Source organism: Erithacus rubecula (assembly GCF_903797595.1).
Source record: "Erithacus rubecula genome assembly, chromosome: 10".
Taxonomy (NCBI): Eukaryota; Metazoa; Chordata; class Aves; order Passeriformes; family Muscicapidae; genus Erithacus; species Erithacus rubecula.
Window position 1 is genome coordinate 3,055,479 of NC_136662.1, and position 12,642 is coordinate 3,068,120.

The window sequence follows — 12,642 nt, forward strand, 5'->3', positions numbered from 1 at the left end:
AGTGATTAAATAACCAGAGGAGAACAGCACAGTGTCATAACTGAGCCACTCCAAATTCTGTAAGTGATTTCTTCCCCCAATGAAGGTGCAAACTATGAGGAGTTGGGACAGGTTGATGCTTGCCAGTGTCCTTTGACAGGTTTTATCTTCACTTGCATTTTCATAGGTGAGATAAGAAACACTGGTTGGGTTTTGAATGAAAACTGTGGCAGCTTCAGTATAGAATATCCAGATATGTGCTCTGGGTTGTCATGTGCAGACTCCAACTGGAGAGGATCAAAGGAAAAGGGTCTATTTTTGGTTTTGCATCTAGTAATTACTCTGAACAAATGAGCAATGCATCTGAGAAGTAATCAGCAATCTTTTTTCAGGTTTCCATCTGGTAAAATTCTTGTAGGTGCTGTAACTTCAGAATAATTTCAGGCCTGTGCTTCTCACTGAAGACTCTGCAGTTGGAGTCAGCCAGTGAGTGGAAGAACACAGATTTGCTGTTTTGTCAGTCATGACCATTCAGAAAACTACTGAAACAACACTCCTCAGGGCTGTGAACACCTACACCCAGTAGTGCTGGATGCAGTGAGTTTATAGAGTTCTAGAATATACTGATTAGAAAGGACTCACAGGATTCTAGGAGTACAACTCATGGGAAAGTAAAAAGGAAAGAAAAAATGAAGGACAACTGAAAGAACAGAAGAAAGAATGAATGAAGAAATGCAAAAATTAAAAGGAAAAGAAAATGAAAGAATGATTAAAGGAGTCCAACTCAAAGAGATATTTCCTTTTTACAATTTGTGGAGTTACACCAGAGTAAGATTTCCCTTTGCCTCTAAATCTTGTTCTGCAGTGACAATGAAACAGCACAGTGGGGAATGGATTGTGAGGATGAAGGGAAGGATGCAGGAGTCAGAGTTACACTCTGGACTTAACACAGTTTGAGTCCTGCATGAAGGCTGGAGATCTGCCATATTACAGAGTGTAACAGCACTTAAAGAGTGAAAATCCCACCACTTCCCAATGTAGGATGAATTAGCACAGATTTGCAGACTGGTTCCTGGAATTGAGAGGCCAGTGGTGATTCTGGGGTGAAAGTCCCAGCTTTCTGTAAAACAGGTTTCACATCATTCATGAGCAAGTTCCACCTGTTGAATTGGGGTGTCACAGACCTGTGGAAAGGAGTGGGAGCAGAACAGGAGACTTTGGAGCTGTCGCTTTTAGACACTGGTTATTGCAGAGTATTATTGTGTATCTGTATTCTGTGCATCATTCTGAATTTAGGCTTCTTTTTGTATGAAAGCAATGGCCTGGCAAGATTGCTATTAGTATTCCCATTGGACTTGTGTTGGGGGAAAAAGGATTCCTATTCTTAATGGAAAATTTTGAATTTATAACTAAAACTTGAAAATTTTAGCTGAAAACTGTGAGAGCCTTTCCCAGTGTGACTTCTTGTTTTCCAACAAAAAAAAAAAAATAGCAGAGATGGAAGTGGAAAGTTTCTGTTTTCAATCAGAAGGAATGTTTCCTTTCCTATCCCATCAAATAGCTGGTAGTCTCTAGTCTAGCCTCTCTGCCAGCCTCCAGCTTCCCTGTTGCTCATGGATCAGTGTTTCCCAGGAGGCAGAGGAAGCTTTGCAGAGCTGAGAAATGTCTGTGCTTGGCCACAGCTCTTTCTGAGCATGGACAATGTCACTGGAGCATTTGCAGCCACATTGCCAGGGATTTCATGGACACTGATGGAGATGAGACACCTGCGGCTGTTGAAAAACAAAAATCTGTTTCCAGGCTGTGATCAGCAACAATCTGATTTTCCATGAGAAGGTGGCTTTCAGGTCAAGAAATATGGAAATATGAACTGTTTAGCCCTTTGTTGTGGAGAGATTTGAGCAGCAGAAGGGGTGAGGTGGTGGGTTCACACCATGGGCACCTCTCAGAGCTGGATGCCTTTGTCTCATTTGCATTTTGGGGTTGGGGTTGGAAATAGGAACGTGCAGGGTCTGACTGAGAAAAGCTCACCCTAATTTCAGAGCAGAACTGATAGATTTTGGGGATGCTAAAGGAGCCCCAGCAGTGGCTCCTGACAGTGAGCCTGTGTGTAGTGTCACCATGGGCAAGGCACATCCAGTGACCTTCAAAGAAATAACTGCATTAGTTGGGGATAAACTGTTCCCCACATATCCCATCTCTGGTGAAAGCCTGGCCTGTTAAATTAAACCCATTTTGTTAAGGGTTTTAAATGCTGCTTGCCCGTATGCAGAATTATGTCTTTAAAGATTAAAAAATCCAATATAAACAAAATAAATCCAGGGAGCTGAATGCATGAATCATTATTTTAGTACATATTGTCCATTCTAATCTGCAGTCCAATTGTGAAGTCATTCAAAATGCTGCTTCTCAGTAATTAGCAGGAATCTAACTCCGAGCCAATTTCTGATTAAATGTGCTTAAAATCAATAAAACATCATGAGTGATTAGAGTCACGTGTGATTAGCCCTGTCGAACAAAGCAGAGTAAGTTATGGCCTCGCTTTAACTTGTCAAAAAACAGAACTGGGGGTGGGAACGAGGAGGAACAGCTGATATTTCTATAAAGGGTTTTTCCAGTTCTCTGTCTCTCTCTTCGCTCCTTTAGAAAAGTGAAAGGATTGGTTTGTTGTCTGAAAATTACAGGCTCAATGGGAAAGTTTGGGGTGGCTTTGGCTTCTCCCATGGGTTTGTTTAAGGATATGCTGGGAATGTTGTTTTAATCCTGCATCCCAGCTATGGGATGCCTGGCCTCACCTCTTCCCCAGCTCAGTCCTGACTCTTTGCAGAAGGAAGTGGCTGTATGATTTTATTTATTTCTCTTTTCTAGAAGAGGCACAAAAATCTCTCCCCTCTCCCTATAAAGGGAGCAGTGCAATGAGATCCCCAGTCAGTAATGAAAATAAAGAGCATCAGCTCAAGCCCAGGTGTTGATTGAGGAGCATCAGAGGATGAAGCTGCTGCTGAGATGGTTCTGTCCATCCTGCTGCCATGAATGTGGGGACTCACACCACTCCCAGCCCAGGGGCTCCTGGATACAAACCACCATCTCCTCCATCACCCTGGGGTCCAGCATGAGGTGCTGCTGACAGAAAGTGGCTTTTTGGGCAGGCAGCTTTTGGCAGCACGTCCCCCCATCGCTGGGGATGGAGGTGGTGCCTGCACCAGCTGAGATCTCACGTGGGGGCTGTGTGGGGTGTGAGAGCTTCTCTGGAGCTTGGAGCTTGGCAATGCTATCCAGCAAAGCTTCCCTTGACGTCAGGAGATGGGGAACAACACTCATTTATAGCTACAGCTTCTTCCCTGACAGCTGTGTGGCTGCATCCCCACCGGCTGGACCCTCGAGGAAAATCCAGCTCTGTGCTGCCTCTGGATCCAGCCCTCAGGGTGATCTGCTCTCTCCCTATCTCAGCACAGCAAAACCCACATCCACAACGTGCTCATGGTGCTGGCTGCAGAGGGGAGGCTTGGGAAGCATTGGCCCAAGTGTATTTCTGCTGGCAGACCATGTTTAATTGTCTTGTGGCCTAATTGGGAGGATATTGGGGTTTTTTCATGAGGATATCCACATGCTCATTCCCTGCTCTTGGCAAGGTTCTGGTCTTCCACCAGTAAAGCCATTTTTTTTTTTTTTTTTTTTTTTTCCAGGAAACTCCTTGTTTACCTGTCCCATGTGACAAGGATTTGTGACTCCATGTCACACCTGGGAGATGCAATGAGCCATCAGGGAAGGCTTGGGGGAAAGACCTAAAAATGTAGGGAACCTTGTAAGAGGAGTCTGCTGTGGACAGCCCTACCATCCCCAAACCATACTGAGCTTTGGGTTGGTGTGTCTTCCAAGGGAAATGGTCTTTGTAGCCTCAAGTTGAAATGAAAGTGAAAAGAAAGTTCATTAAATGGTGACTTTAGTCAAAATTAGTAATACAGAGTCAGCAAGGGTAGGTTGTGCATCATGATGTGCTGGTGGTGGGTTAGCACTGCCAACAGAGACAATGCACCTGGTTTGCCCTACATAAATTTCCTCTTTTACAGGTTTTCTTACTGCTATTCTTGCAAGCTTCTGGTCTTTAACTGCAAAAACAATGCTGAAACAGAGGAGCAGATCCTCAGCAGATATCCATGGCAGTAGCTGATTTGCCCCACATTACAGCAGCTGAGTCCCAGGCTCTGCTGTGCTCCAAGACATAAATCACCCTGCACTGACCTCCTGGATGCAGCCTCAAGGTGGGACCATCTGTGCTCATCCCTGGTGCCACAGTGTGTGTGGGGAGATCTGGGCTTGAGGTGATGGGAGTCAGAACCATCCAACAGGGTACTGAGTAAAACCCAGGGCTGGATTTGGGAATTACATAAATCAGCTAATTATTCCTCTCCCTGAGCCCCCTGTGCATAGTTTGGTGTCTGAGCTGGGGTTTTTTGCTTTTCTCCAAAGCAGCTGGAGATGGGATGTTGAACATGGTGTGTTATTGCTCCTAATGGTATTAAAGAAAAACATCTCAAGTGCTGGTTGGCATGTTTTGATTGTATGTGAGGGTAAAATGAGTGCCAGATTTGGAGCAGGGAAGACTTTCCTCCAGATCAGATTAACAGGAGTTGTTGGGGGAATGAAGCAGGGAGATGAGGGAACACTGGAGAGAATCTGTCTCTTGGAGTTAATTTGGCATTTTCACTGAACAACTCTCTGCTACAGAAGACCAGAGCCCTTGGTGGTTCCTTTTCTCTCTTCCTTTGGTGTTACTATTTGTGGCTTTATTTATTTGTACTAAAAGCCTTAAGCTCGTTATGGCATTTTTGCAAGTATTTCTGTGGCTTGTGTTGAGTGAGTGTGTGCAGAGCAGTTGTTCCCTGGACTTTTGGATTAATGTTTGTCATATGATTGCCTGTGATTTCATGACCTCTGTGGCTGAAGTGAGCCCTGTGGGGTTTTTTATGTATGTGCAATTTAGCTTTTAATTAAGGCCTTGTTATCCAGGGAGTTGCAGCTTGGTTGGCTTGCATGCCCCAAGGTTCTTCTGGCTTGACACTGCAGTAAGGTAGCCCATATTTGGAAAAATTCAGCTCATTTCTCTTGTTTCAGTTTTCCAAGCTGTTTGAATTAATCTTCAGTCTTCTCTTCCAATGTTTACTGAAGAACAGCAGTTTTTTTTAACACTCCCTTGTATCACACAGTGTGATCAGCCCAGCTCAGACAATGTGCATTCATGCTGGGGTCTGTTGCTCATTTAGCAGTCTACAAACTCCTAATGAAGTGCAGATGCACTGGGGAAGATCCTCCCTCCATGGATGAACCCTGGATTGGGATGTGCTAAGGAGCCATGGTGAGCAATTCACTGAAACCACTTGCAGGCATTGTAGAGAGAGTATTTTTAGTTTTATTTACCTTCCTCTCACCTCCTTTTTTTCTTTGCTAAATGGTTCATCAGGTCCCTGTGTATAAATCTTAAAATGTATATTATACCTGGGCATAGCATCTGTCTTTCTGTGAGAACATGAGTGCTTTCTGTTGGTGCAGGTTTTGGGTGCTCAGGCTAACTCATGTGCACAGAACTGATTTCCAGAGTGAACTTCCTCTGCATGCACTATCTCCCTCAGCTGTCTCTAGGATACCCAAAGAATTGGAAGCTTTGACAGATGCCTGGCTGCAGATTAATTCCAGATGACCAGAGCAGATAGGTACCAGACCCTTTCCCTCTTGCTCCTGTTGCTCCCCAAAACAGGAATTTATTTGACAGCAAGTTCCTCAGATGCCACTACTCTCAGCTGTTTTACTAAAGTAACCTAAAGATTAGCAGGTTTTCACACATCTGTGTTGGAGTCATTTAGCATGAGGGCAACCCAAGCTGGATTTTATGACTGTGGTTCAGTATGTAATTCTGGATAAACATATGCCATCTCTCTGAAGAGCTAGTAGAGGTACCTCACACATCTGAATTTCCATCCCAGGCCAAATTTTGACAACCAGGAGGTGTTGAAATATTTGTTGCTGTGAACAGACAATGTTTTTATTGACAAAATGCATGTTTGTAAAATCAGGATCGAGTTCTGAGCTCAGATTTGGTGCATATTTCAATTTCCTTGTATGTTAGGTGGGCTCCAGCATCTCCATCCTGGCCCAGTTTTAATGGTTTAGTGTCTCACTCTTGGAGAGTGCTTTTTTATTGATGCCTGTGATTTCAAACTTGATTTCAGGCTCTAATTTTTCCACGAGCGCAGTAGTGAGATGCTGACCTGGTACCTGCGCTAATATAATAATCTTTAGAAATCATTCTGGGGTGTTTAATATTCACACAGTGGCCAAATTCTGAGTTCAGTCAGTCGTAATCATCACACTGGAGCATGGTCAAGATGCAAAGTTTGGCCTGGACCCTGTGGCCATCTGGTTGCAGGGAAACCAGCTGCCTCTTGAGCTAAAAATGCCCTTCATCCATCATGATAAATCCCCTTTTCTACTAAATAACCTTCATTCTGTAGCCTGCCTCCCTGTATGTAAATGGCCATACTCTTCAAACAAGGCTGTTGATGGTATTTTAGGTTTTTCTCTTGGGGAAAACTCACACCAGATACCCTGGCAGTAAGTGAAGGTGGATCAGCCAGACCTTGCAGAAATCCATGACCAGGTACATGAACCTTAGTGGTATCACCTGGGAAAGCAGGTGCCTGTGAATTGTTTGAGCCAAGGGGTGTAGAAAGGCACCTGTGAAGGAACAGGATTCTCCCAAAGGAAAGGCACATTCTGAGCACTTTCAATTTTTTTTTTCTTGTGATACAGGATAAAAGTTGTGCCTCCCAACATTGACTTCTCCATTAGTTGCTAACTGTGTGAAAGAGATGCTGGTGATGCAGGAATTACCCCCCAGTAAGTTCAGATGCCTCAAGTAGCTCAGATAAATCATTGTTTAGTCACTCATTTCTCTCCATTGATGCTAAAGGGAATCTAGAGCAGCAGCTCCGATGTAGAGATCAACCCTGGAGACATCTAACATCCCTGAAGATGTGAATTTCAGCTGGGCTGCCTCTGCCTCTAAGCCTGAATATGAGAAAAGGGAAGCCAGGCTAAAATCAAAGGCAGTTAGAGACATAAAACAGATGCTAAATGTCAAGAAAAATAAAAGCCATGAGATGGCCCATGGTCCTGGGAAACCAAGGGCACCCATCTGAAAATAAAGCAGCAAAATAAGAAAACAGCAGAGAAAAAGGCAGATTTGGACCAGTGCATGAGGAGAAAAATTTCCTTTCAACACTGAAAATCACAGCTTCTAAAATCCACCTTCTCTGTCCCTCCCAAAATGTAAATGCTAGTAGTTACCCCAGTGAAAATCTGGAGCAGTTTTGTGGTAGTAAGTAGCAGATTCTTGGCTACTGAAGCCTCAGTGTGGCAGATGGGTTTTTTGGAAGATGACACTTGTGCAGCCCAGCTGGTAACCACAGCTGAGATCTCCCTCTTGGAGATCTTAGAACTCAACGGCTGCATCAGCTGTGGTTTCACTGGAAGCAGTGGCTGGGCTGCTGGAAATTGCACCCAGGTGTGAGGTGGAGAGGTCAGACTTGGCCAGCAGCTCCCAGGGTGATAACTGACCCAGGCAATTCTCCCTGTTTACCAGGAGCAGTGTCTGTGTTAACTCTGATACTGCTGGAACCTCTGGCAAATGGTGGTTTTTTTTGTTTTTTTGGGTTTTTTTTACCTTTTTAGGTGAGCTATTAAAAATGTTTCCTCCCCTGGGTCTGGGTGATATTTTTGGCTGGCTGCTGGGCACGTCTCTCTGTCACTGCCCAAGGTCCCCTGTTTTGGAAAGGCAAATCTGCTCCATCCTGCTGCTAAACCAAGCCAGGAGCAGGCATTTTCCATCCCCCAGCAGGAGAGGTTGGCACTGGGAAACAGTTCCCTTCTGAATCACACGAGAAACTTGGAATATTAAACAATTTTATTGAATAAAAGGATAGTGGATTGTTTTGTCTCACATGTGGCAAAATGAAAAGCAGTCAACAATTTCCCTCAAAAGTAAGCAACACAGCATAGGGCAGCTCTGCTGAGGCTGTTGTTGAAATCTTCATCCTTCCAGAAAATTTGAAAGCAGTGCTGTTTTCAGCTGGAGGGGGAGAAGTGTGTGCACATCTGACCACTTGCACTTTCCTCTGACTCAGAAACATCAGCTGGGGTTTGACTTTATCTCTTTTGAGCTCTGTGTATTCTTTCCCCAGTACAAATGACTTTGTACTTCAAATGTTACTTGCACTGGTCTCCCTGTACCCAACAATAAATGGAGGGACCTCCAAACTGTTTACAGTGTCACCTGCAAACAGGTTTTTTGTATTTTAACTTTCCTTGAGATGAAGAAAGCACAGCTTGCTTTGTACCATCTGACTGCTATTTAACCCTCCTTTTCCAATAGTTTCTGTGTTCTCAAACTTTGTTTCTAAAACTTACTTTTTGTGCCCATGCCATATGCACACCCACCTGGATGTGTTATGTGCTATGTTATGTTTTATGCTGTGCTAAGTGCTATGCACACACACCTAACCATGATGTGTTATAAGTAGAGATAGCTGTGGATTTTCCATCCTGTCATTTTCCAACTGAAAAAGTACATTCCAAAACATCATGTTTTGCTGTTGAAAAATAGAAATCCTTACCCCCTGGATGTACAGCCCCCAGATAAACCATCATTGGGAAAATTGAAATTCAATATTTCTTTTGGGGATGGATTGATTGTAATTAGAGTATGTATAATGTTTCAGAAAAATGTTTTCTTTTTCATAATTTCAACCAAGTGTTGAACTGTGCTTGCCAGTGGTGAAACCAGGGAAAGTGAGAGCTCTGGTTCAGTCCTGAACTTTCTCAAGAGTGATGAACTCTCCCTTCACATGGGCTGTAGTGGTCATTGCACCATTGGAAATGATGGAAGTGACATTTGGCTGGGGCCACAGACCTATGGAGAAGGAAAAAGTCCTGATTTTGAGTCTGGGATTTGGTGTTTTATATCATTGCTGCCAGAGAAAGAGGCAGTGCTGGGCTGCTCCTGAGGATTTGGGTCCATTAGATGTTTCCCATTGCCTGTGGGAAGACTGAAGGAGATCTTTGGTTTGCCAAAAGAGCCTTTGTGAGTGTTTCTTTAGAGGGGGTGTGTTGCAGGGGAAATTGTCATTTTCTGCTTTAGGAGGGACTAAAGAAGTGACTTTGGATGACTTCCACTGTCAGAGTCAAGCTGCTGATGAAGAAGTTGTTTGGTACATGTCTGGTCACAGTTTATATTGATTTCTAAAAGAAAGCAAGGGAAGTACTTGTTCTTTTAAAATGTAATTATAGAAATCATTGCTGTCCAGTCAGCAACTGGAGGACAGCACTGGTGATTCTGCTTTGCCTTCAGAGCCCTAAAGCACTTTGAAACAGAGTGATCCTTGTTCTATCTGCAGGAGTTCACAGTTATCCTCCAAGGCAGGAGTTATTCAGAGTATTTAATTTTGACAAAGGGGATTAGTTGATTGGTTTGGGAGAGGGAGTGTTTGTTTTGTTAATTTTTCTGCACTAGAAATAATTTTCTTTTTTCATTTAGGCATGCTGGAAAAGGAAAATTATCTATTCCATAGCTACAGGTTTGCCTATGATCTAGTTATGTCCCATGAAAATTGCCTCAGCTTTCAGAAATATCTGTTACAGAGAAAACATTACAGCTGTTTTGCAGTATTCAAAGGGCAGAAACACCTAAGCTATTGCTCCTTTGACTTCTGTTTCCAATGAGTGAAAATTATCTTACAGACAGAATATTGCTGATCACCAAACAGTGCAGAATTGTTGTTTGATTCCTATTCTCTAACAGAGATGCACCAAAAATAGAAACAGCTGCATCTTTCAATTGAGTGAAATTTGAATAATGTTGCTGTGCTGGAAATAAAATGGAAAAGCCACATGGAGTGAGGGGTTTGATCTGGTAGGAGCAAATAAGACCAAATTTCATTTTTCTAGCAGATCTAGTTCTAGATTTTCTGTGACCCAAAACTCAGGAACATTTTGATCTGGGTTCTAGTTTCACATAAAGACAACAACACTGGTACAAAGGTTTACCTTGCACTGCTCAAGGAATATTCTCACCAGCAGATGCTGGCAGTGGACAGGTGTATAGAGCAGTGATTGTCAGATTATCTCAGTGAGTTGTTAGATCAAGAAATTAAGTCAGCTGCTTTTCTTCCTTAATCCTTTTCATTTTTCAGCTACAAATAAATTTGCTGAAATTAGTAGAATTTTTCCTAAAATTAGTTTTAAAATGCCAGCCATTCAAGAACACCTGCAAGCTGTAATTCTGGGGGTTTATACATCTCTCTTACATAAGAATAGGAGGAAAGCAGCCCCAAAACCCAGGCCCCTCCATGATGCTGTTCTGTGCTGTCCTTGCTCTAAGGCTGAGCCTGCAGGTGTTACTTTGCATGGATGTTGGACCAGCTACAGGTCCCTGGCACACAGCAAAGCTGTTATTTGGTAAACAGATTCTTCTGAAACAGTCGAGCTGAAAGCAATTTCTGCACATGAAATGGATAAACTAAGTGGTTTTGGTCTTGCAGTACCCAAATATCTTCAAAGACCCGATCTATCCTGGTGTAGGGCAGATTGTGGTGATCACCCAGCATGGCTGTGATGCTGCTGCCCCTTGCTGTGCTCCACAGGACACAGCACACAGGGAAGCAGCTTTGCAGTGCCTGCCAGAGCGAGTCTGTTCCTCCAAGTCTGCCCAGGACTCTTGGGAAGGCTTTGGAGGGCCCTTCTTACCTGGTTTGTTGTCACCCCATGGGATCACACCTGTGTTGCTCCCACCCTCCTGTTCCTCTCAGTTTCTGCAGGTCCCTGGGACATCCCAAAGGTTGTCCCTCTGCAACATTTACATCTTTCACATACTTGGGCTCATTTGTCATGTCCCTCTCTTTACTCATTGCACGGTGATGCATATTTACTAATTCTAACATTTCCTCGTTAGTCATTCCCTCCAGGCCCATTAATCACTATAAATTCCCAAACGAGAGGCTGCAGTACATCGTTCCTTCCAACAGACAGCTGACACGTAGTAATTAGGCAGCTGAACATAAAAATAATGAGGCTGAGGCTCCCGCAGATCTCCTTCCCCCTCTCGGCACCTCGGGGGCAGCCTCTCTGTAGCCACCACTGCACAAGCTGCTCCCCAGCATGGATGTGCCTGTTTTCCCTCTCTTTACTCCCCAAACCTACTCTCTGATCCATTGGAGAGGTACCCAGGCATTTAGCTTTGTGACTTCTGGCAGTATTTTTCCATGCATCACATCAACACACACTGAATTATTTAATCTCTCTGCCTCCCCTGTTTCCCCATCATGCAGGGACTGGTCCAGCTCCCGTTGTTCATCTCTACCTGCTGCTCCAGAAAATCCTCGTGCCAAGCTGCCCTGCCAGTTTGCTGCAGCCTCTCTAACTCTGAGCACACTCTTGGAAATAAATGCATCTTCTCACAATGGCTTTGCTCCCTGAAATAAAGAGCATGATTCAGGCAGGGTTTGACTGCCATGTGCAACGCAGAAATGGTCTGAGACCAAAAGGCTCTTTGTGTCCAGAATAATTTCCCTGTTTTCTTGTATTCTCCCTCCTCTGCACAGCTAGGGAGCAGTTTTAAGGAGCAGTTCTGCAGTCTTTTTCTCCTTTTTTTTTTTTTTTTTTTTCTGTGGTGATCACTTTTGTTTGCCACAGAAATACCTTGGAAATGGAGTGCCCATGGAGAGGGACACAGCACCATCCATTCCAAATTAGACTGCAGTGTCCAGCATCACTGGCCAAACTGGAGTTAATGAGAATTAGGAAGAAACTTCCCCTGCAGCTCTTTTTCCTCTCCTTTCTGAAGCAATGTGTCTTGGCTGCATTTGGCTTAAAAAGACCCTTGATCTGCTTTGTTTATGGTAATTTCTTTATTCCTGAGAGAGAGAGAGGGAAGGCAGCACCGAACTGATATTGTTCTGGGACTGCAGATGGGCAGATGGTTTGAAAAAACGACTGCAAGATTTCACTTGCACTCTGGGCCTGTCTTTCACATTTGGGTGCAAAGACCAAGTTTTGTCTTCTGTCATGGGGAGCCTAATTTAGATTGCCTAAAACTTGAAATCAGTTTGAAGACAAATCCCCAAGGTCAACGACTCCACAGATTTGGAGGTTAAGGAATTGAGGTTAAGAACTGACAAACGAGGAAGCCGAGGCAAGATTATGGAAATGAGGATCTGTAGCAAATTCTCTCTTGTTTCCCCCTTGTAACCTCCTAATGACATTAGTGCCTGTCTTTGACAGTCCCTTCTCAAAGGGGAACTTACTTGAGCACTAAAGACGTTTTTATGAGTCCCAGAGACACACACAGGAAAACATGTGGGCAAATCTGCTAAGACCCAGATATGGGACACAGTCCTTAAAAGCCCTGTGCTGACTTAAAAGAAATGACCTGAAATAAGGGAGACAACAAAACACACTTGGCAGCTGGGTCCCCACCACTGTATCCCTATTCCAGACCCTGTGCTGAAAGCCAACATCCTTTTTTACCTCCATGCTGCTGAATGCACTCAGTTAAAAATTCAATCTTTGCATCTCCCCAGTGAGCTGGAACTCTTCTACTGTCCCTTGTCGCAG